Source organism: Chlorocebus sabaeus, chromosome 7, assembly GCF_047675955.1.
Source record: "Chlorocebus sabaeus isolate Y175 chromosome 7, mChlSab1.0.hap1, whole genome shotgun sequence".
Classification (NCBI taxonomy): Eukaryota; Metazoa; Chordata; class Mammalia; order Primates; family Cercopithecidae; genus Chlorocebus; species Chlorocebus sabaeus.
This window is the reverse complement of record NC_132910.1, coordinates 74,565,637-74,592,135: the sequence shown is the minus strand read 5'-3', so window position 1 is coordinate 74,592,135 and position 26,499 is coordinate 74,565,637. Positions and strand designations below refer to the sequence as shown.

At 38.2% G+C, this 26,499-nt stretch overlaps 1 long non-coding RNA gene across 7 annotated transcripts in view; it reads right to left on the bottom strand.

The window, feature by feature from the left end:
- Positions 1-26,499, bottom strand: part of LOC119621742 (uncharacterized) — a 472,197-nt gene that overhangs the window by 376,925 nt on the left and 68,773 nt on the right. For 6 of the 7 annotated variants that reach the window (XR_012093424.1, XR_012093427.1, XR_012093425.1 and 3 more), the window contains exons 2-3: positions 19,482-19,599; positions 11,397-11,438 (exon numbers count right to left, since the gene is read on the bottom strand). The exons of the other annotated variant lie outside the window; for it this stretch is intronic. This is a non-coding gene — a long non-coding RNA (uncharacterized lncRNA). The remainder of the gene's footprint in view (positions 1-11,396; positions 11,439-19,481; positions 19,600-26,499) is intronic. 7 annotated transcript variants of the gene reach the window in all.

The following is a 26,499-nucleotide window of genomic DNA, read 5'->3' as shown; positions in this document are numbered from 1 at the left end:
TCCAGCTGAAGGCTGTTTTGTCTACAGTGAAAGCCCATTGTTTAGTGTGGTCGCTTTTATCAATTAGTTAGTCATTCTGGATGACTTCTACATCAGCACTTACTGCTTCACTTTGCACTTTTATGTTAGGGAGAGGGCTTCTTTCCTTAAACCTCAGGAACCAACCTCTGCTAGCTTCCAATTTTTCTTCGATAGCTTCCTCACCTCTCTCAGACCTTCGTAAAATTGAAGAGAGTTAGAGTCCTGCTCTGGGGCTTTGGCTTACGGAAATGCTGTGGCTGGCTTGATCTTTTATCCAGACCACTTAAACTTTCTCCATATCAGCATAAGACTGTTGCACTTTCTTTTCCTTTCTCTTCTTTTTAGATAGAGACAGGGTCTCACTATGCTGCCCAGGCTGGTCTCAAACTCTTGGGCTCAAGTGATCCTCCTGCCTTGGCCTCCCAAAGTGCTGGGATTAGAAGAGTGAGCTACCATGCCAGGCCTCTGTTGTGCTTTCTTATCATTCATGTGTTCATTGGAATAGCACTTTTAATTTCTTCAAGAACTTTTCCTTTTCACTCACAACTTGGCTGTTTGGCATAAGAGGCCTAGCTTTTGGCCTGTCTTGACTTTCAACATGCCTTCCTCATTTATTCATTTCTAAATTTGATTTAAAGTGAGAGACTTGCAACTCTTCCTTTCACTTGAACACTTAGAAGCCATTATAGGGTTATTCATTGGCCTCATTTCAATATCATGTGTCTGAGGGAATAGGGAGGCCCAAGAGAGACCGGAAAACCATTGGTATGTGGAACAGTCAGAACACAGCATCTTATATGGGAGCGGTTCATGGTGCCCCCACCAAAATTACAATAGGGACATCAAAGATCATGATTACAGATCACCATAACAGATATAATAATCAATGCAGCAAACCACCATGGCACATGTATACCTATGTAACAGATCTGCACGTTCAGCATATGTATCTCAGAACTTAAAGTAAAATTTAAAATATATATATAATAATAATGAAAAAGTTTGAAATATTGTGAAAATTACCAAAATGTGACACAGAGACACTAAGTGGGCACATGCTATTGGGAAGAATGGGGTGATAGACTTGCTCAATGCAAGGTTGCCACAAACCTTCAATTTGCAGAAAATGCAGTGCCTGTGAAGCACAACACAAGGTGTGCCTCTAAAGCTCTAATACAGACCCTGGCTTAGGTAGATGGTTAGTAAATTATATCAGCTTGATTCGTTCATTCTATAATTCTGACAGAGCATTTACTATCTACCAGTCAGTATCAGCTTTTCTGAAAGATTAGGAAAAGATCATTAACCTTTAGTGTGTGTGTGTGTGTTTTTCTTTTTTTACATCATAATGATCCTCAAGATTCAGAATCAGCCGCAGTTGAAATTTAACAAGGACAGTGAACCGACTTCTGCTCCAAACAGGCAGTTGTATAAAGAGCGGCGTTGATAAAAGGCCTGGCCGTCTCATTCTCCACAAGGATTTCTACATAGGTTTAATTTTCATTTTCACAATAAGCCTCAGTATTCACCACATGCAAGTATTTAACTTTGAAACCTCAAAATAATCAATCTCTATCATATTATTGTTCTTAAGCAGCCAGAAATCTCTTCAGAGACTTTATTAGAAATGTTGGTAATCCTTCAAAATGCCAATTGGCGTCTTTTTCAAACTGCTCTGTAACATCATCTCTATCATCATCCTCCACAGATACCTCCAGAAGGATTCTAGTCAATACCTTCCTGAAAGTATTCACCACACATATGGGATTAGATACAGATGAGTGGTTGTAATATATATCAGAGGTCACTGGAAATGCAGAAAGGAAATAGCTGCATATTCTATTTCCTCAAGACGAAATTTGTTTATAGGAATTATTGATTAAAAACATTAAAACAATTTCTATGTTCATAGAGTACCTTCTTTTCAGTGATTGCAGTCACCAGTAAAATTTGTGGTTAAAATATGTCTTAAAATATGTACCACATGTAGATTTGAAAATAAGCAGAGAAGGAACTGGTGAATTGTTTTGCGAGGAGGAAAAAAAACAGTAAAAGGGAAACACAGATGGATTTCTTACCTTAACTGCCAAAGATGAGACTGAGTCTCAAAATCTTTTTCTTTCTATAATTTACCAAAGTGAAGGGAGTCAGAGAAATTAGGACTCAATTATCCAGATTCCTAAACAATGAGTCCTGCAGTCACCAGTTAATTGTTTAAGCCTCCACTTCCTTTTGTCTGTGTATGCTGGGATGGGAGGGAGGAAAAGAGAAAGGGAACACATAGAAAACAGATGTGGAAAGAAGTATTTATCAACAAAAAGTCTTGGCAAACCATGATCTTTGTATAGCCCTTGCACTATATTTTCCAAGTTTCCTAGTTTTCTCAGACCCCAAAGAATTTGTAGCTAGAGAGGAAAACCAAAGCTTTTTATATGTTTTCCACAGGATTAGGAAGGCATCTTTGGAGAATTCTGATTCTTTTCCCTTAACCTACTATTAATACATGTTTTTGACTCAAGGAATTTCTGTCAGAGAATGGGAGAAATAAAAGGTTCATTTAGCTGGTTTGTTCTGTCCTTGGATTTCCAGGCAGAATAAACAGCACCTTGTGACAAAGGGGGGCCACACGCTGGCTGAGCTCCAGGCAGACACTGGAGGATGCAGTCTGTTTATCAGACAGCACATTGTCTTAACCAGGATGTGGTTGGCCTTTGTAACAAGAAGTATGCAAATAAGTTTCCCAGAGACCCAACACCCTGTTCCCCACTACACTTGTTCCTTCAGTAGACACATGCTAATGGTGGCTGCCCTGAGAACAGAAGAGAGAGCCACAGAAAGAGGAGAGGAAGAGGAAGTGTCCTGAATTAGGCAGATTAGCCCAACGGATCTTTTCAAGAAATACACCACAAAGAATACAACTCCAAACCACCCTGATTCCCAAAAGAAAAGCATTCTAAAGTAATATTATATATTTTTTAATGCTCAAAAATGTTAAAACTTCTGAATCTGGGTTCATTTATTCTCAGTACAGAGGAAGGCAATGAGGCTTTGAAATGCTGCATTTTCTCTCCAGAAAAATTGCATCACCAGACTCTTCATCAAACCTCTGCCAAGAACGTCTTTCTCAACTTCAGTTGCCTCATATATAAAAAGGTGCTAATAATAGTACCTATGATGTATGGTTGCTGGAAGGATTAAATGAGGTAATTAATGAAAAACAATTTAGCACAATGCCCAGCACACAATCTGGGCTCTGAAAATGCTAGCAGGTTGCATATTAGGCTTTATTAAGCTGTGTATCATAAAAGCACAAAGAATGAAAGAAAAGTATCAGAGGAAAGGAACTTGAGGTGGTAAAGGTAATTACGGAGAAGGAAGAACAGTATCGTACTTGCTACTAGAAAGAGTTTAATGAATTACTAGTTTCTATAGACTTTGGAGTCAGACAGATCTGGTTTTACATAACCTTGGGAAAATTCCCTAATCCTATCTGCATGTAGGTTTATTTATCTGTAACATGAGTTTAACACCCACCAAGCAGGGTTTTAGGAATAAATGAGACAATACATGAAAAGGTTTGCCTTCTTTCAGTCTCCTCACATCACCTTTACATGAAAGTGACTAACACAGCACCAGGCAAACATAGCCACTGAATAGTGGTTATTATTTGCTTGCTTTATTTACACAATCCTATGGCTGAGTTTAAATTCCAGCTCTGCCACTTTATTGCTGTGCAATTTTAGGCAAATTGCTTAAGCTTTCTGGGCCTCAATTTCCTCCACAGTAAAATGGGGTTCCGTAATAATACCTATCACAACAGGTTTGCTGTGAGAATCAAGTGAGCTAATTCCTACAAGGCCCTCAGAACTAGCTTATGGCACTAAATAAAGACTGGCCACTATTGGTTGTAATCATAGTCTTATTACTTGATGCCAACAGTTAATTTCATTTTACTGCTACATTCTGTAAGGCATTAACTGTAATCATACTGCCATTTCTGGCCATTAGAATTGCACTGGATATCTTGGCAAATGTTCATATAGTCCAAAGCACTGACATTAATTATGTCTCACTATTTCAAAATGATTTATTCAAAGTAGGCAAAGAATGGTTTTCTCCTGATGATGGGGTTCACCTTCTTTCATTCTCCTCACATCACTTTTCATTCATGAAATAATCTCTCTCTTTGCCAGGGCAAATGAATAGGAAATCAATATCAAAATCTTTTCAGAAAAAGAATTTAGTCTTACACACTTCAGTTACTCAAAATACTTTAAACTGGAAAATGTTTCACTTGCTACCTCCACATTGCTACAATTTCTACTCCTATATAAGCAAATGCAGATGACCCAACAGTGACCCTCCTCTGATGCCTGTAATATGTAACTTAGGTTTTGTTGTGATTTTCCTTTCACTTGCCTATCTTCCCAACTGTTAAGTATTTGAAAGGAGTATTACTCCTCTTTTTCAGATCTGTAATTTCTGTAACTAACACATAGCACTGTGGTGTCCCAAGCCACTTTGCCTGTGTTCAAATCCCAACTTTACCATTTAATTGCTTTGTAACTATGACTAAGTCACTGAAATTATCTATGCCTCAGTTCTTTCATCTATAAAAATAAGGATAATAACAACCTCATGAGATTTCAGTGAAGATTAGAGAGCCTAATACATGGAAAGGGCTTACAACAGAGTCAGACTGAGGAATCACAGTTTATACTGTATTATTTTTCTATTATTATTATTATTGGTGATAACTGGCTGGCATGTTCCTACTCTCATGCAGCTTACGTATCACTGCTTGAGGCAGATTAATAACTATATCAATAAAATTAATCGGGTAATAATATGTGCTGTGATTAATATAGGAAAGGGTACTGTGATAAAGTATGACTGAAAGACTACTTTAGATTGGATGGTCAGAGAAGGCCTCTCAAAGGATGTGATGATTGAAGGTAAAACCAGGAAAAGCCAGCCTTAAGAAGTCATGGAGAAAGAGCATTCCATAGACAGAGAAAACTACCCAAAAGCCTTAAGGCAGGAAGGAGCTTGTCTTGTTCCACAGCAGAAGGAATGTCAGTGTGGTTTGGCTGGAGTGTAGTCAGCAAGGAAGAGAGGGATAGGAAATGATGCCAGAAAGGTAGGCATTGGCTAGAAAATACAGACACCTAGAACCTGAGAGAGAATTTAAATGTATTTCAAGTATAAGGAGTTACCTTTGTTGGGTCTTCAAATTTACATGATCTCATTTATATTTTTAAATAATCACTCTGACTGCTGTGTAGATTGGAATCAAGGAGATAAACTTGGAGGCTCTTAGTAATCCAACCAAAACAAAACAAACAAAAAGAGGAGGTAGCTTATATTAGGATGGGAGTGGTTGAGAAAAAGTAGATGGAGTTGGGATAGGTTTTGAAGATAAAATCAACAGGATGTGCTGATGGAGCAACAATATAGGTAACTGGGGTAAATATGCTTTCTAAAGGAAAAGGATGTTCAGACGATGCTGCACCTTTTGAATGCAGTCATGCATCAAGTAATGACAAGGATGCATTCTGAGAAATGCAGTGTTGGGCAGTTTTGTTGTTGTACAAACATCATGAAGTGTGCTTACCCAAACCTCGATGATATAACACACTACACACCTTAGCTGGTATAGCTTGTGAGTCCTGGGCTGCAAATCTGTACAGAATGTCACTGTTCTGAAGACAGCAGGCAATTGTAACACAAAATGATTATATGTATACCCCAACATATCCAAACAGAAAAAATATAGTCAAAATATGGTATTATAATCCTATAGGACCACAGTCACATATGCAGTTCAATGTTGACTCATACATCATTATGTGGCAAATGACTGTACTGTGCTTTAGATTTAGCTCTAATTTAAGGCATAAAATGACTTATAAAAGTTAAAAGTTCTAAAATGGACATAAAAAGGGATAGGGCTATAAAAACTTTCCAATAAGTATGGAGGAAACCTGAAAACATCAGGGCTAGTAGCCCTCTTCCTCCACATAGTCTGCAGAAGGCTGCAGGCCGCTAGGGAAAATCCTTCTCACTGCTTAATGCCATATCAGTATGATATGAAAAAAAAAAAAAAAAAATAGGCAATAGGAACTGGCAGAGGGGAGGAGCTGGGCTCACAAACATGGGCTAGTAAGTGGTTCCCCATAGCCCATGTGCAGTTTGCAAGGGACCCAGAAGGTCATATGTGCCGTAGCAGTGAACCTCAATGAGCAAGACAACCTGGTGGCAAAACACAGACCTGACATCAGAAAAAATAATGACCACAGAATATGAATATTTCTCAATCCCATGCCAGAACACCCGAAAGCCCAGACTGGATCCGTTCTACCTCAGCAGACACGGTACAACAGAGACCAATAAGGAACAGGAGAATGGTGTCAGATCCTGCCGTGTGACTTTAACCAACCTCATACACTACAATGTCATCTCGAGGAGATGCAGGGAGAGGAGAAGGAATTCAAAAAACCTCTCTCTAAAAAAGAGTAAGTAATCCAAAGGATATGGATACTATTACTTGGCAAGCTTCAGTTTTTCTTTCTTTCTTTCATTCTTTCTCTCTCTCTTTTTTTTTTTTTTTTTTTTTTTTTGACAGAGTCTTACTCTGTCACCCATGCCGGAGCGCAGTGGTGCGTTCTCAGCTCATTGCAAACTCTGTCTCCTGATTCAAGCAATTCTCCTGCCTCAGCCTACCAAGTAACTGGGACTACAGGTACGCACCGCCACACCCAGCTAATTTTTGTATTTTTAGTAGAGACGGGGTTTCACCATGTTGGCCAGGATGGTCTCGATCTCTTGACCTCATGATCTGCCTGCCTCAGCCTCCCAAAGTGCTAGGATTACAGGCATGAGCCACCACACCCTGCCGTTTTCTTTCTTTCTAACAAGGTAAAGGTTTAGGAAGAAAATTAGCTCCGATGTAAAAAATATAGAAGCTACATTTTCTTTACTCATCTAATTTATAATTATTACTTTTGTAATACTATCATAAATTCTGGTCACAGTATTAATATTGGACAAGGCTAAATTCAAGCAAAAGTGTTAAACAAAACAAATACTAAACTTTATGATATAGAATATAACCCACAATGAGATTATAACTTTCTTGGTGCACAAAAGTTATATTAATTTCACAATGCATAGACTATATGGAATGCAAGGGAAAATAGACTACAACGTAAGATTAGGAGACTCTAACTCATAATTTTAGCCCATGGAAAAATCAATTAAAGAAAAAAGAATTAAGAATGTTTGGTATCAATTCTATAACTGATTAATATTAACATAATAAATCTGTAGAAATTGCTGTCCTAATAAAAATAATTCACCTACTTTACAAGAATTCATGGTACCTTTATAAAATTTTGACTATAAATCAAACTGAAACAAAGCAACAACTAGAAATACATAGAACACTTTATTGACTGTAACCCCACTGATAAACTATAGATGAAGAAGAAGAGAAGAAAGAGGAGTCAAGAAGGAAGAAAAGGTCATGAAGAAGAAAATCAACCACATAAATATTAACAAACTTGCTTTTAATCTATACTTTGACCAAAGAAAATATCAAAACGAAAGTTTCAAAATATCTATAAAATAATAATGAAATGCATTACATATTTTAAAATATGGGCCAGGCTGAAATGCTACTTTGAATTAAACCCATAATCATAAACACATTATTAAGATAAGAAAGAAAAAATAAATTAACATTCAAGTCAATACATCAGAAAAAAAGAAAACAAAATAAAATTAGAGAAAGTGAAAAGAAGGAAAAGGAAGAACAAATACTATGAATTAGAAAAATAAAATCAGTTAATTATACCAAAATACAAAAAGTATTAGTGATTAATACAAAAACTGATTTATTAAAATAATTAATGAAATAAACCAGTAGCAGGCTTAGTCCAGACAAAAAAGAACATTAACACAATTATAAAAAAGAAATAGCCACAAATATGGAGGAATTTAAAACAATCATTACAGACACTCAGATAAATATGTTTTTATCCATAATTTTTGGAATTGGTCTAAAATACTCCATTTCTTTTTGCTGTTCATAATATCAATGTCAAAAAAATGTTATAGCAAAGCAAGTGAATTTTAACATTGTTAAATCATGAAAATCTTCAAGACTGTTTAACTAAAATATCTATAGATTTTGGGTTTCCATTGTTGTCAGTGGCAATTTTTTTTTTTCTCAGAGCATCTCTCAGTGACTGGGCTTATTATTTCATGGCCAAAACAGTCACTGGGGCTTCGTTTCTTAAGTCATTTTATTCTGAATATAGAACCTTCTAATAGGGGCTAAATCTTAGCATCAGCAGGAAATTATAATGTTAAGTATACTCTCATGCCTCCAACCATCCCCAAAACCACCAGTCGAGTAAATTCCACCAATTTACTCTAATTAAATCTAAAAAGTGTCATGTGTGCTTTAAATGTCAGTCAATTTTGAGGTAATTATACCTGAAGGCAGGAATCCATCAGGGTCTCTTTTTTAATAATAAGTCTCAGATGGAAAGTGAGAAAGTGAAGGAATATTTGCAGATAATTAGTTCCATTCCTATCTTTCTTGGCTGATAGTGAAAGGATAGGTGCATTTTGGGAAAGATACATAAGGATGTTTTTGTTTCTGTCATCTCCATTGCATTTTTTTCAATGGGGTCAATTTCATCGTGAATTTATAAGAAACTGAGATTTTAATTTGAGGAAAGAATATGCAACCTACAATACAAGAATAAACCTTCACATGTGTAGAATAATGCTTTTGAAGAGGATCAGGATATGCCATCCCAAAATATGTCACATTAGCATAAGAATTATTTTTATCTGAAGGCAATTGGGAATCAATAGACATAAGAAGAGTTCTCTGCTCTCCTCTTATCTGCCTAAAATCAGGGCCAAGATTTCCCTTTTTGAGGGTGCACCATTATCACCACCACCACCACCCTTACCAGGAAGGGAAGCACAGCTCTTATCATTGAGATGGAGAGTCAACATCAAAATGAGTCTGCATAAACAGATCTTACTAAAATATCCCTTATCTTCCATTCATTCTCCCATCTATTTCCTAATCACTTCCCACAATTTATTACCCCTTGAATCCCAAATGCTCTTTCCTTTGTTAAAAGGGTATATAAACCCGTAAGTCTAACTACTTATTTGAGTTTCACTTCTCTTTTATGAATTCCCAGGCATGTAAATATTAATAAAAATTGTGTGTCTTTTTCCTGTTAATCTGTCTTTTGTTAGTTTAATTCACAGGTCCCCATGTCTTGAACCTAAGATTTTTTTTTTCTCCCCAACACTTTATAGTTCTCAAAATGCTTTCACAGTTACTCTCTCATTCCATTCTCGCAACAGGTCTCCAGGTAAGTAGACCAGGTAAAATTGTCTTCATTACAGATAAAGAAATTAAGGATTAGATATCAAAAAACTTGCTATAAGATTGTACCTCAACCAGAACTAAGCAAATTTACTGGGCATGCACAATTACTTCCCCCTCGCACACCTATAGCAGACATCACTAATTCATCAAAGTAGTCTTTTCCCTGAGGACAAACATCTCCAGAATCCTTCCCAACACAGTTTCCAGGAAACCACTTTGATATCCCTGAACTGTGACTTCGCAGTGATATCCAAGAATATTGGTAGTTTTCTACCTTTGCTCCACGGACAGTCTTCTCTGGCAATAGAGTATCTCTGAATCCCTTTCTTTGAGAATCTTTACCCATATTACCTTTTTCTAAATAATTTTCTAAAATTAAAAACAAAATGTTCCATACATATAAACTTGGTGATACTTCATAGTCTTCTCTCTCAGAGGCTGCAATGGACCCTTTTCTCAGGATCAGCATGAGACACATTCACGGACTTTGTCTCTTTGAATCACCCTATTGCCTGGCTGACCATTCTTAGTATTAGCCAGAGTACACTCTTAACTTCTGGGGAAAGCTAAAGTGGTCTGGAAAACTCTCTTTGCAGTGGGAATTCTCCCTTAAGGACATGTCAATTTACACATGTCCCAGGGTTTGCCAGCTAAAGTCTTAATATCTACATCTCAGTTGCCACAGCAATTTCCTCAATTCAGGGAAGCTTAGGGAATGAGGAAAAAAAAAAAAATCAGACCTGAGAACTACTGACATGGTTTCTTACTGCAAAACTGTTTTATCTCTAAATACACTGCATAAAAAGGTCAAATAAAGTTCATATAACCTTTCAAATCATTCCTATTTTCTTGGTATGTTTTGATTGGCCATCAGAAAAGAACTTTTCTCCAGTAAGTGTAAAGTCTGCCATTCACATTGCTGAAGTTTCTCTGCATCAAGATTACACATGCTAAACACAAAATTTGACAAAATAAGGCAATTGATCATTTTTAACTTAATATTTTTTATTTGAGCATCATGTTCCAGAGAACACACACTGAGTTTGCTGCAGAAGGTTTGTATACTTCGTGTTATCGACATAGAATGAGAAAATGAGATCATAAGAGGGAAAACAAACCGCCCCTTTTTCCTTCTCTTTAAAAGTATCTTTCTGGGGCCTCATTCCCTTAGGACCCTATCTCTACTAGCCAGGATATCAGCAAATTTGTGATGAGAAGTTAATGGCTGATAATACCCCTCTATCACATAAAATACATGTATTTTAATAGGCCCAAAGGCAAAGAAGCAGGTTTTCCAAACACTAAAGAAAAAGGATAATATTGCACAATAGATGCTTTTAGCACCCCTAGATATCTGCCTATGTGTGGGTCTATCTCTCACTCCTAAAATTAGAGCCCCACTAGAAGCTAAAATGTCAAATAATCAAATTCATGAATCATACTTTTATTTAGCTTTCTACTACGAAGGACAATTGAGAAGTCAAAACCAAAGCTAAAAATGAACAGTCATAGTAAGACGACAAGACCACCCATCTCCTAAATTTTCTAAAACAATGTGAGTTGGATTTTGTCAGTGATTACCAGGGAAAACTAGATGTTAGTCTTGAAAGTAGAAATAGGACAAATGGATCTGATAAAATTAGTCTTAACTCATCTTAGGTGGGGTCAATCCTATGACGCTACAGAAAGAAGTTATCTCTATACCCTCATTTTCACCAATATTTACTTATTCAAACACACATAAATCATAAGAAAGAGCCATGACTTAGCTTAGAATGTCACTTAGAATGTTGATGTCACTCAACATCTTGGGATTTCTAAAGCATTCTATAGAACCAACAAGATATTCCCAAAAGAGAGTTTAAATAGAGGAGTTTGATTTTAATTTCAGAAATTTGTTTGTCCTAGAGTGGTACAATCAGAAAAGGCATGAGATAATTAAAAAGAAACATACCTGTGAACACTTAAAAATTTGGGTTACAACTGAAGAGTACACCTGTAGAATAAAAAGAGAATCTGTCTTGAACGTCATACTATATGGTACCGGTTTTCTCTTTTAAAAACTGCTCTTTATTTGATAGGTAAAGTTGATGCTGATTTGTGGCCCATGGGTACTCAAGTTCACGTCCTTCTCTTCTTAACATTAACACTTATCCCAACTCCACCAAAAATCACAGGGATCCAATAAATGTTTCTTATTGATGTTAATAATGATGTGAATGGGCTGGGTACAGTGGCTCACACCTGTAATCCCAACACTTTGGGAGGCCAAGGCGGGCAAATCACGAGGTCAGGAGTTCGAGACCAGCCTGGCCAATATGGTAAAACCCTGTCTCCACTAAAAATACAAAACTTAGCTGGGCATGGTAACATGAACCTGCAGTCCCGGCTACTTGGGAGGCTGAGGCAAGAGAATCACTTAAACCTGGGAGGCAGAGGTTGTAGCTAACTGAGATCACACCACTGCACTCCAGCCTGGGTGACAGAGCAAGACTCCGTTTCAAAAAAATAAATTAATAATAATAATAATAATAATAATAATCTGGATGATCAAAATAGACCAGGGTTCAATAAACTAAGGCCCAAGAGGCCAAATCTGACCCACTGCCTGTTCTGGTAAATAAAGTTTCATTGAACACAGCACATCCATTCATTTGCATGTCGCTTATGACTGCTTTCATGCTATAAAAGCAGAGTTGAAGCCGGGCACAGTGGCTCACACCTGTAATCCCGACACTTTGGGAGGCTGAGGTGGGCAGATCACGAGGTCAGGAGTTTGAGACCAACATAGTGAAACCCCATATCTACTAAAAATACTAAAAATTAGCTGGGCATGGTGGCGGGCACCTGTAATTCCAGCTACTTGGCAGGCTAAGGCAGGAGAATTGCTTGAACCCAGGAGGCAGAGGCTGCAGTGAGCCAAGATCGCGCCACTACACTTCAGCCTAGGTGACAGTGTGAGACTCCACCTCACAAAAAAAAAAAAAAAAAAAAAAAAAAGCAGAGTTGGATTGTTGGGATAAAACCACATGACTCACAAAACATAATATATTTACTATCTGTTCCATTACAGGAAAAGTTTGACAACTCCTCATCTAGAAGATCCCTTAGGAGTCATTAAGTAAGTGGTAATTTTCACAAAGTTTTCATGTGTAACAAATATTCTTCAGAATTTGCTGTCTTATAAATCTCATCATCAACCCTCCCCTGTGACTGAGGCCCTGATTTCTTTCTTATTTGCCATTTCTCCATATCTGCAACTATTCACAAGATAACTGGGGCATCTACTACCTTTGATGATTCTTCTTTAGTAAACACAATAAAATGAATAATCAGAGAAACATGCGGTAAAAACTCTAACAATGCATTCAGAAGTCAACAGCAGGGATTGTAAGCAATCTCTCATTGTCATTTTAGTTGGGGTATTTGACATAACCCATAAAGCATCCCTCAACAACATACCTGAAAGCTGTTACTTGGAAAGTGGAGCTAATAAACTCAAAGAAGAAATATGATATATAGCATAGCTTATTATCAAAAAGGTTTGCACCTCTGCCTTAACTCACATATCCCAGTCAAATGAATGATAGTGAAACTGAAATAACACGAAACAGCCAAAAATATATTGCTTATCATTTCAAAGTAAAATGCTAGACAAGGTCAAGGATAATGTATATTATCTCACAAGAAATATTATCCCTAAAGCATGATGATTTTCCACATGATATTCTGGAATTTAAAAAAAAAACTAAAATATTGATTATATGGGTCCTCTTTCCTCTGTAGTTGTTTAATTTGACATATGATTAGAATGATGCAATTTATCTTTCTTCCTTCCGAGGAGTTGAGAAATATAAGAATTTTGAACTTGAAGGATCTTAGTTCAACCCTTTGAATTTTATTGGATGAAATTGAGGCCCAAACCACATGCCTAACTAGAAGCAAAAACTGAACTAAAACTAAGATCTTCTGACTCTTAGTCAAAAATTCTTTTCTACACCATGATGAGTCCATTTATCAACAGATATCCAACATATCTGTTGGATATGTCAGTAGATAAATTACTTGGTGAAGAAATACTAAGAGGAAGCTTTGTTGTACATACTTCCTTCATGGTGATGTAAGTTAAATTCTGAGCACCCAAGCAAAACTTTTAGAAAAGGTCTCATCACTCTTGATTAACTGCAGAAGAACTGAAGAGTAAACAGCTGTTCAATGAAAAGTCCTCATCTTGGTGAGGTCAGTCCTACGTGGGCTGACCTCACTAAGATGCAGGCACTGCTCTGCTCAGGCAGTAGTTACGACCATCTGCCTTTGGAAAAACTTGTAGTTCTTTTTTTGGTTACTCCCACTGCCCCTCCTGTTCCCTAGAGTGCATAGTAAAGACTAGATGCCTTCCATATAATGACTGTGGTCAGCTATAAATACAAGGAAAATGAACATGCAGCATCTTGATGTCAAGCTAATTTTAGTTTAACAGTTTCATTTTAACTATGCCCAACCAAGACTGGACACACCATGGTTCAGTCTAAGAAGTTTTAAAAATGGAAATTACAAAACCACAGCATGGAACCCAAATTGTTCAGATTGTAGTAACAGTGATTGAAATGCTCTTGGTTGATGTTGCCACGAGGAGGCCCTTCAATGCACAGTGGTGAGCTCCCAAACCACATGGATAAATAGATTCGGTCACTGCTATGAGGTGAACAATAGACCCTATGTTGTGGCTTCAGCTCTGTTGTCATGAATGTAAATAGTTTCTCATCATTCATATGTGGACAATGCTCTGTGTGTTACAGAACACATTCTGTGGGCAGGTGTGGAAAAGGTTTCTTACCAAGTTTTATATACTGCCATCTCAATCTTTTACCTTAGCTTTTGGAGTCAGCAGAGCGTCTGACTACTGTTTCAATCCACAGAACAGCTACAGAATATGTCTGAAGACTTCAGCCTGTTATTCTTCTTCAAATCTGGGTTTCAATCTTGGTTAATGTTTGCCCAGAAATATGTAATTGTGGACTTCCTCCTCATAAACCCTTCTAGAGTATAGGCTGCCAGTCTAGCATGCTATTATCTCTTTGCCTCAGGGCTAACGCAGGGTGTGCCCTCGTAGTCACAGGATAGATAACCTGCTCCCTGCCAGGAAGCCAGGATGGTTAGAAGCTGCCGCTAAGAAAAAACACATCTTGCATGTGTCCAGTATTGTTTGTGTTTCTCCTTTGGATAAACACATTTCAAATGGTTTATTAAAAACTCACAGGCCGGGAATGGTGACTCATGTCTGTAATCCTAGCACTTTGAGAGGCCCAGGCGGGTGGATTGCCTGAGTTCAGGAGTTTGAGACCAGCCTGAGCAACATGGTGAAACCATCATCTCTAGTAAAATACAAAAAAATTAGCTGGACGTGGCAGCATGTATCTGTAATCCCAGTTATTTGGGAGGCTGAGGCAAGAGAATTGCTTGAACCCCAGAGATGGAGGTTGCAGTGAGCTGAGATCACACCATTGCACTCCAGCCTGGGCGACAGAGTGAGACTCGGTCTCAAAAAATAAATAGATAAATAAATAAATAAATAAATAAATAAATAAATAAATAAATACAAAAACTTGTGCTCGCCTTTTTCTTTCTTTCTTTCTTTTTTTGAGAACTCTTCATTTACTCTACTCACATTAGTCACTGTGATTTGGATATGCCTGCTCCCTGTTCCTCACTCAACCTAACCTACAGAGGAATTGTTTTCCGTTCACTGAATGTCACTTCCTTGTAAGGCTCTGTTACACACCTGCCCCCCAACCACCTGCCCCCAGAACATGAGCACACACATACAGACAATATTAGAGTTTACTGCAATCTTTTCTGTTTTTGAGACAGGCTCTTGCTTTGTCACCCAGGCTAGAGTGCAGTGGCACGATCATAGCTCACTCAGCCTTGACCTCCTGGGCTCAAGTGATCCTTCTGCCTTGGCCTCCTGGGTAGCTGGGATTACAGGTGTGTGCCACCATACCCAGCTAAATTTTGTAGTTTTAGTAAAGACGGAGTTTCACCATGTTGTCCTGGCTGGTCTTGAACTCCTGGGCTCAAGCAATCCGCCTGCCTTGGCCTCCCAAAGTGCTGGGATTACAGGTGCAAGCCACTGTGCTCCACTTATTGCAACCTTCTTTAGGCTACCCTAGTACTGTATTACATCTCTATTATAAAATACCATGGACTGACTTGTATTATATTTACCTATGTCCCTTCACATTTACTTCTTCAGCTAGATTGACCTTCTTATTGATCTCTGTATTCTCAGGGCTTACCAGTTAGTTCAGTCCTCAAACTTAATTAGTAATGTTTTTTGTGTTAAAGTATAATTTACCTATGTCAAATGCTCCCTTTTTCATGTACAGTTCCGTGAAATTTGATAACTGCAGTCATGTAACCACCACCACCACAATCAAGATATAGACCAGTTCCATTGCCCCAAAACATACCCCATCCTATTGTAGCTAACCCCTTCCCCTCAGCCCCAGTCCTTGGCATCCCTGTTTTCTGTTCCTATGGTCCTGCATGTTACATATATATGAAAGCATTCAGTCTGCAGTCTTTGGAGTATGGCTCCTGTCACTTAACATAACGCATTTGAGGCCGGGCGCGGTGGCTCAAGCCTGTAATCCCAGCACTTTGGGAGGCCGAGACGGGCGGATCATGAGGTCAGGAGATCAAGACCATCCTGACTAACACGGTGAAACCCCGTCTCTACTAAAAAATACAAAAATCTAGCCAGGCGAGGTGGCGGGCGCCTGTAGTCCCAGCTACTCGGGAGGCTGAGGCAGGAGCATGGCGGGAACCCGGGAGGCGGAGCTTGCAGTGAGCTGAGATCCGGCCACTGCACTCCAGCCTGGGCGACAGAGCGAGACTCTGCCTAAAAAAAAAAAAAAAAAAAAAAAAAAAACATAACGCATTTGAGGTCCATCCATGTTATTACTGTAGCAGTAGTTCATTCCTTTTTATTGCTAAGAAGTATTCCATTTATAAATCTGCCAGAGTAATTATACCCATTCCCAGCTGAGAGATATTTGAGTTGTTTCCAATTTGAGGAGACGGTGAATAAAGCAGCTATAAATAATCACATTCAGCTTTTTATGTGAATACACGGTTTTACTTCATTTAGATAACTAACTAGGAATAGGATTATTGGGTCATGGTAAGTACAAGTTTAACTTCCTAAGAACCTGCTTAACTGTTTGCAGAGGCTATATTTCCTTTCACATTCCCAGCAGCTGTCTATGAATTCTAGTTTCTCTACATCCTCACCAACACGAGACATAATCAGTTTCTTCGTATATTAGCCATTCTAATAGATGTAATTTGAATTTGCATCTTATCTAGAAACTAATGATGTTGAGCACATTTTAGTGTGTCTATTTGCCATCCATATATCTTTAGCAAAGTGTGTACTCAAATATTTTATTCATTTTGGGGGAGTTGTTTGTTTTCTTGGGGTTTTAGCAGTTTTTTGTATAGTCTGGACATACATCCTCCACCAGATATGTGAATTGCAAATATTTATCCCAATCTGCTTAATAAATATTTTTAAATAAAAAAGTAGAAAAAAAATAGTTCTTTTGAAAAGGGTTTATGAGATTTAAATGTACAAATGATGCAGAGTTATACCTTCACATCTTCAAATGAGTATGCAAGATGCTTAGAATAAGGTAATAAAAAAATGGTAACAGCAAATCTAAACCTACTACTTGGAAATTATTTAAGTGTAGCATATAGTGAGATTTGTTTTAGAGGGTATGCACATTTCTCAGATTGCTTTAAAAAATTATCATTTAAAAACTTTTTTTGAAAGAAAACCATAATAGAAAAATATGTGTTGCATGCATTTTAATGGGAAAATCAGATATTAGTCTTTCAAATCATTCTTTTTTCTTTTTTTTTGAGATGGAGTTTTGCTCATTTCCCAAGCTGGAGTGCAATGGCACGATCTCAGCTCACTGCAACCTCTGCCTCCCAGGTTCAAGCGATTCTCCTGCCTCAGTCTCCCGAGTAGCTGGGATTACAGGATGGGATTACAGGTGTGCGCCACCACGTCTGGCTAATTTTTTGTATTTTTAGTAGAAACGGGATTGCACTATGTTAGCCAGGCTGGTCTCAAACTCCTGACCTCAGGTGATCTGCCTGCCTCAGCCTCCCAAAGTACTGGGATTACAGGCGTGAGCCACCGCACCCGGCCCAAATCATTCTTATGATAGATAGGAGTTATTAGAATAGGTATGTATCTTTACCAAGACAAATCTGACAGGTAAACTCTTCAGTACTGAAAGCCTGCTCCTGACTCCCATCGAATTCAGTCTGTGAAAAGCATATTAAAGGATTATGCAGTCAGTCTTTGTGTGCAGACATTCAAAGAAGGTTCTTTACTATGTGGACTATGAACCTAACATTCCTAAGCTTCGGTTCCATTATCAATCCTATTGAAAGCAAGATTTTACAGGAAGGGAGAAAGTTTTGTTACTGTTTCTATAAATAAGGTATTCTGACTTCAAGTGAACACTTACTTGGATCAAAGGACCCAAACATACCAAACGTTGCATTTTTTAGGCACACTTATTCTCAACCAATCAATGAGTATGTACTGTTTCCACCATTTTATGCACATCACAAAAGAAGGACTAGATATGGTTGCTATCTTCTTCAGGAATGCCTTCTGTGAAAGCGAGAAGAAAATACAAAATAATAGCAACAACACAGTATTGACTATTACATAAAAACCAAAGACATAACAAGAAGTACAGGTTGGATGGAAAAAGAGGAAGCTATAAATACTCACTGATTTCTGTCTTATAGGCTATTTCTCTATCAACTATTCAAAAATGCCACCAAATATAATATTAGCTACAATACTTTATTGGCACAATAAGGGTCAGGGCTAATGATATGAAGTCAACTTCTGACTATTATGTTTTCACAACTCATTCTGGCTATAAGTAATGCTCAGAGGAGGGATAAAATGAAAGACTAGCAAAGTCAGAGAAAATTTCACAGATGAAATGGGATATAAACTGAACCTTAAAGGGTGGGTAGATTTTGCCTAATAGAAGAGAGTGAGAAGGAAAATATGAAAGAACCAAGAGAACAGTTGTGGAATTCGTCACTCTTTGGTCTCCTGAGTAATCTAATGCCCTTGTCCATCGTGGGAACTAAGAGTACCAGGTATTTGCATTCCAGGTCTCCCTGACAATTAGTCTAACACATGATCTAGGTTCTGCCAGGTGGAATCACCCCAATATCCAGTGCCATGTCGGGAAGAAGCAAGGAGCATGCAGTATGCATGTGAACCATGGATAGTTGGATCTTCATCCCAGAGGCAGCCAAGGCAGGGGTTCAAGAAGCAGGACCCGTGTCATAGGGGCCCGTGGTGTAGTCAACAGCACAGAAATATCTTCAGTGGGTCTGTTTTGCCATGTAATATGGGGCATTATTCCTGGATACATGACCTCCAAGCCCCAAATCTTTCCGGAAATTCTATGAGCCATCTAGTATATTTTTAATGTTTCTTTTCTGCTTAAATCAGCTAAAATTCGTTTTAGACTAGTAATGGGTATTGCTGTTTATAGTAAGAACCTCTTTATCAAGCCTCATATCCCTGTATAATACATCAATTAGCATCCTATCCTCAGTTTTCTTAGCAGGTAATGTAGCATAGGAGTCAGGGCATGGCTCTGGAGTCTGATGATCCTGGACTCAAACCCCAGCTCCACATGAAAGCAAATCCTCAGAGAAATCTGGGGCCCTCAGCCAACTATATGATCACACCATATGCTTCCATACCTTCCTCACCCATTGCCAATAAATATGTGCTTGCCAAATGTACATTCAAGGGTCCAAGGTCCTTTCCTTTCATAAGTTTCATTAGAATCAATACAGAAGCACTTTGAGAGGCCAAGGTGTGCAGATAGCTGGAGCCCAGGAGTTCAAGACCAGCCTAAGCAACATGGCCAAACTCCAACTCTAAAAAAAATACAAAAGTTAGCTGGATGTCGCTCACCTGTAGTCACAGCTACCTAAGAGGCTGAGGTGGGAGGATCGTTGGAGCCCAGGAGGATAAGGGTATAGCAAGCTGTGATCGCACCACCGCTCTCCAGCCTGGGCAACAGAATTACACCCTGTCATTAAAGAAGAAAAAAATCAATATGGATTTTCTGCCTCTGAGTTACAGAATTATAAGATAACAAGGTAAAAGTCAGTGACCTTTTATATAACCCACATTTCTAAGCTCATAAAAATACAGCCCAGGTTTAGCACCCATTAGCACATCACATTTCTTCTTATGGTATTTAATGTTTTGTTTGCTATTTAACTTTTCACCAATTGCCTCACAATAAACTTGTCTCCTGGAGGACAAAGACTGTCTTTATCTGTATCTTACCACTATACCCAACACAGAGCTGGGCATGTAGCAGCTCCTCAACACATATTTCTTGAATGAAACAAAGCCTGTGGAAGCGCCTCAGTCACTGTGAAATAAACTAAATTACACTCACATGCTGAAAAAAGTATCTATTCCTATATTTGTGCCACTTATATTTCTCAGCCTAAATATGCAGCAATAAAGGACTTGTTCAATGCATTGTGACAGCCACATAATGGGATGTTTCTCGGCCATGCAAAATTACCTGCTTAGGTAGCCACATAGAAAGTGGTAATGATACATTAAGTTTAAACAATAGAATATAATAACGTGTATATAGATAAGCACTGTTAGAGAACACAGTGAAATGAAAGCTTCTTATTTGTTAAGGTAAAATGATTTGATATGATTTTTTTCATTATTCAAATTTTCTTTTAATGTCTAAAAAACATGCCAGTATCCCTAAGAAGAAGAAGAAGTAACAACATTGATCCAATAAATAAAATTAAAGAGAAAAATGTCCTTCTAAATAATATTGTTATGAGGTAAGGCAAGCATAGTACAGTAGACACTGTTAACGTCCAGTCATATTCTCTCACCCTAATCCTGGCCAGACTTCTAATGGCCAGCACCTGCATTTCTTTGCGTACAGTCTCTGACCACCTGAGCCCACTTTTTTCACATGTGCAGCTGCCCAGAAATGCCAGGAAATTAGTACCCCCAGAAGCAGCCCTTTATCTGTGACAGTATAGATACCCAAGTTCCCTCATTGCTTAGGGGAATAACCCTGAAATGAATTTTAAATCATGTCCCAGAGACTGCTGGGATTAGGCTGCAGATGCCCAGAATGGAAACTGGCTCAACAATGTACCCGTTATTGCTCCCGTTCTTCTCTATTTCATATCTGCACTCTCCTACTGGTATCTTCTGAGGTCACCCTCAAATCAACCATATTTGAATCCTTGAGGTTGATTGTGTACAGGCCTTGGAAACAGACAGGCTTAGGTTCTACTCCTATCATTGCTATCATTGCTGCTTCCTAGCTGTGCAGCCTTGGATACATTTCTTAAAGTCTAAGCCTCAGTTCCCTCATGTATATAATGGGGATGATATTATCTATATTGCAATGTTATCATGAAAATGGAGTTACATGTGTCAATGTATTTAAGTCACTAGCATATGGTGCAACAAGTGGGAGCTCTCCTCTGGTTTTGAGTGGTAGTGACAGTAATAGAAGCAGTAATAATAGTGATCAGCAATGCTGAGATCAGTGTTCCTCCAATATTAATGTTCACTGGTATCTCTTGGGATTTTGCTAAAATGCAGGTTCTGATTCAACATCTGGAGTGGGACCTAAGATATTATTTTGCTAACAAACTCCCAAGTAATATAAATGCTGCTGGTACTCAGACCACATGTACTCTGAATAGCAGGGATTTAGAGTATTATCTTCTGGAGAGTAAGAAGTAAAGAAGACAAATCATCTGTATAATAATTCACTCTAGAGCTCATCTTTAAGAACTATATAACTACTACTACTACTACTACACACACACATACATGCACTTCTTCAAGTATTTTCAGATCAGTGGAGACATTTCTCTGTGCATCCAGACATCCCTTGGGTACTACTTAACCATTAATGCATAAAGACTTCTGGCAGGGAGGCACGGCTGAGAGGGCAGCCAGACCTCCCATGGGGATGAGCTGGACCCCAAATGGATGCTTCTCGATCAGGCCTCCAGGGTAGACCAGCTGCCATCCGTGAGCTCCGGACTTAGCTGGTGGCTCACCATGTCCCAGGTCAACCAGCAGGCGGCCAGTGGCAGTCCCACTTCAGGGTGCAGCACAGGGATGCAAGGGCAGTTGTCCCTGGTGGTCTCACGTGGGTGGCCTTCCCCCACCTCAGCCTTCGGTGTGAAATTTTTTCTACTTCTAGTACCAAATTCTGTTCAAGTTATCCATTTCTAGTTTGTATAACAAACTACCTCCAAACTTTGTGCCATTTTATTATCTCACAATTTTGTGGATCTATAATTTGGGCAGGGCTCAGCTGGGTGATTCTTCTGTTTCATGTGGCATCAATGCAGGTTATTTATTGATATTCAACTAATGACTGGACATGTCTGAAGAGTCCACAACAGCTTCACTTCCATGTCTTGTACCTCGGTAGGGATGGCTAGAAGACTAAACTCAGTAGGAACTATTGACCAGAACACTTACTGGAGGCCTCTCCAGGATGAGGGCCTCATGGTGCTCACCTCTTCTATGACAGTACAAGGTTCCAGAGCAAGTATTGCAATCAACAAAGCACAAAACACTCAGTCTCCAATGACTTTATCTTGGAAGTCACACAGCATCATTTCTGTCATACTCTACTTTTTAAAGTAGTCATAAGCCTTCCCAGATTCAAGGACAGAGGACAAGACCCACCCACCTCTTAACGAATCTGTAGCCATGTTTTAAAATTGCCACAATCCTCCTTCTGGCCACAGATTATTAACATTCCTCCCACATGAAACATAGACTCACTCTCTCCCAAGACCGGCCATTATGGCATCCCGCTCTGACTTAGGCTCTGGATAGAAGTCTGGGATCTCATCATCCAATTAGATCCTTATCAGATGTTTCCTACAAGCAACTGACTGACAAACCTTAAATCCTGTTTCTGTGAGTTCAGTTGAAAGTCAGGAATTAAGCTGTAAGTTAAACTGGGAACTACATATTGAGAAAAAAAGATGGGAGACACTAGAAAGAAGCAATTCTTTCTAAAGAAGGAATGCTTTCAATTTACTTCAAAAAACATATCAAATATTACAAACGATAAAACTCATGGAGCTAAGGTCTCCCCCAGGCTTTGCCATAAATGAGGTACTTAGAAAAGCACAGTGATTCTCAAGCCACTAGGGGATCATTTAATGTTCCATTTTAGGCACATTCCTAAGCATCTTTCTTATTCCCAGGAACACTGTTCAACTAACATTTATTCAGCATTTAAAGGTTCTGACCTGTCATTGGAAATGCTACAGGGGTTCATTCAAATATGTTTAATCTAAACATGCCTACATTCTCTTCTTAACTCAATGCCAATAATAATGAGCAAGTAATTTATGATGCAATTCTCATACTGTCATCAGAAGAAATAGAAAACAAAAATGTTTGGTGGATGATTAACATAGCCTTGATGAAAATGGTGAACAGGCCACATTAGTAAACAAATTCATTTTGTTGCTAATTAATAGGTCATCAAGTACAGCTGAGGAAGCAGGGCCCCTGTAAGCAGAGATTCAGGGTCTGGTTTCTGTCACCAGTATGCTCCGGGAAAATTACTTAACCTCTTTTTGCCTCAGTTTCTATAAAATGAGGATTCTAGGAGCTATCTTATGGAACTACTGTAAAGATGAAACTCCATTTTTAAAAAGTGGAGGATAAATGTTAAAAACTGTGATGTGCTGAATACAGATAGAGTGTTATTAGGCTTTGTTGGCTTCAAGAATCATCTTTCAATTAAATCTCTAACCCAGATCTGTGAATTTGTGGTGGCAACTTCTCCTCACACCCACCTAACAAACATGAATATTTCTTGCACACATTTCTCTCTTAACCTTGGACTTAATATAAGGCCTCTGTTATTTCTATTAATAGGTTTATTTATTAATAGGATATTTCAGTGATATGTGTCACCTTGTATCACAAGTGTATAAAATATAAAGTATAAAGGCAAAATTAAGATATTCTGTCATTGTATGCTTCTTGTTATCACTGCTACCCTATTCCAACCTTGCCACCTCTCCTCTAGGTCACTCCAGGGGCCTCCTTAGGAATTTCTTGAACATGTGTTTTATCAGATGAAAATGGATCCACATTGCCTAAAAATTAAAAACCAGGAACTCAGAGCCTTCCAAATAGGTCCCCAAAACACCTTTCCAATACTATTTCTCAGAGAATCCCTAGATATAACCTAGACTCCAACTAAACTCATCATCTTGCTTTTCCTAGGACACACTTAGCCTCATTTTCTCTTTGCCTGAGCTGTCTGCTCCACTTGAAAACCTCTGCATCTATCTCCATTAAAATATGACCAATACTTTAATGCAAATTTCAAACACGTTTTGCAAGTGAAAATGAAGTCACATCAGGAACAATAATGCACTACACAGAAAGTCACAGGAACTAATTTGGTGTGCCAGGAAAGACCACAACTTATAGATGTCTATAAAGTAGGAAGAGAATGTCAGTGTCTGTTACAGAAAAAGTTTGTGTCGTTCCTGGTATAAGAATTTTGGAAAAGCTTCTAACCCCTGGGACTTTACTATACTGAACAACTAGACAGTACTCAAAAATCTGTCAACTATGACAATAACTGGCTGTCTTTTATGTATAGTTCTCATCACATAAGCTCAACCTAAATGGTGCCAAAACAATCCATCATTTTGTTTTATTTGGTATTTTAATGCAAAACAGGTCTCCTGAAAAATCTATCCAAAAGTCGTATTTTCCAGACCTTTGATAGAGACTTCTTGTTTTGTTTTGTTTTTATTTCTTTTGAAACCGTAGTAAAACAATTGCAAGCACATATTATCTTGTATCTTTTATCTTCATAAGGGCTTTAAAAAAATTAAAATTTCTTGGCTTTATAAAGTGTGGCAAAGAATCTATAAGCAAGAAAAAGTAAAGTTAGATTTTAAACCATCTATTACTCAAAGAGAAGTTGCCACATATTGCCCAAGACAGATTTATTTTCAAAAGCTTTCATTGGTTCCAACCATTTAAAAGTATGCTAGCACTGACTGGTTAATTCAATACACGAAGAACTACAAGTTCATAAAAGAAACCCTCAAACAGAGGCTACATGCAAAGAGCCATCCTCTGAGGTTAACTAACCAAAATCCACAGAAGATGGTTAGAATTAGCCATCAACTGCTGAACCACTCAATTGCTGAGGAGGCAAAGGGAGTCTCAGCAAGAACTATTGTAATTTTTATGTCCATAAAACTTCCCAATAATGAAAATATAACAACCACTGCCCTCCTTAGAAAAACAAATGAGGTTTTCTTTTTCTGTCTCTCTCTCTATTTCTCTGTCTCTCTCTCTCACTCTCATTGTAGCAGTAAAAATTTAAAGGTGCTAGTTTACAAGACAATTTTCCAATAGCAATCCATTCTGCAATGTGATTTGGAAATAATTTGCCACCAACATGAAGAGTTTTGTCTACATCATCAAGAATAAGGCCACCTAAAACGAGACAATGCTTACCGTGTATAGTGCCTTACAAAGAAGATCAGACAAGACAAGGCAAAGAAGTCAACCTGTGTTGAGCACCTGGTACCAGGTATTCAGCCAAAAATGCTTTCACTTCTACCTTACTCAATCCCCAGGAAACCTTGAGTTAGTTATTCATTTGTTTGCAGATTAAGAAACTGAGGGTCAGAGTAATTAAGCAATTCTCCCAGATCTCTCTCACACACACACACACACACAGAGATTATGGTCAAATTAAGCCACAATTTGAACCCAGGACTCTCTACCCCAAAGCCCATACCTCTTCCAGTACACCCTGACTGCCTGAGACACCGCTCTTGCTTTCAGGGAATTTACTGCTTGCTACATCTGCATTTTTAGAAAAGCGTAACATATACAGTGTGTTGAGATGAAATTGTTTGGTGCTAAAATGATGTAAGCAGATGAACCTTAAGTATAAAAGAGAGAGGATGAACCTTAAATATAAGAGAGAGAGAAAAAGAGAAGAGAAAGAAATGTAGTCGTGTTTTGCTGACACTGTCAATGAAAGGAACCCTCTTAAACCTCCCTCGGGGCTAATTAAAGCAGTTGCCTGTTTGGAAAGTATTTCTTTTTAGTGGAGAAAAATGATTCCAGAGAATAGCACAAATAAAAGAAAATATACTTTTAAGACCATCTAATGAAACTTACTCAAATCATATTTACTATAGTTGTATTCTGTCAATTCCTCAAATAGAAATGCCCTAGCCAGCTAACCCAAACATTTGATTCGTAAAGAGGTAGATTTTCCATAGTAAATTCATACATTGGCTTTTTAAAAAGTAACATCTAGTCTCTTAAAAATTATTTAAGATTCGTATGTCCCTGTCCCATTATCTCTGGAGGAAATAATAAAACCAAATATCCGTATCTGTCCAGCAGTGACCTTCACCAAAGCACAGCATAAACTCAAAACTGCAGGTTTGTTGCTGCAAAGCACAGAACTCTAAGCACCACCACCAGACAGAGGGCCAGCCTCAACTTCCTTGCTTCCATTGGCATTGTCAAGGTACCCTGTGGAATCTAATGCTCTTTCTGTTTGCAGGGCCACATTCATGCACAAACATACAAAAATCATCTTCTAACAAACATCCTAAGAAACTTGAGGAGTGGGTATGACTTAAAACACTCTCAGTGAGGGAGTAAATGCTAGGCGACTTTGGATTGTGATCTAAATCAGGGTACTCTAATTTTCTTCTCCCATAGAGTACATTTTCTCATCCTCTTATAACAATTGTACCTAACTGTATTCACTCTTAATTTCACACTCAAGGGAGCTTGGATCCATTAATGACAAGGACAGCTGCTAAATGTATTTTAAATTGTAACGTATCTTCAAATGGTTACTATTGGCTATTTCATATGATTCAACCTC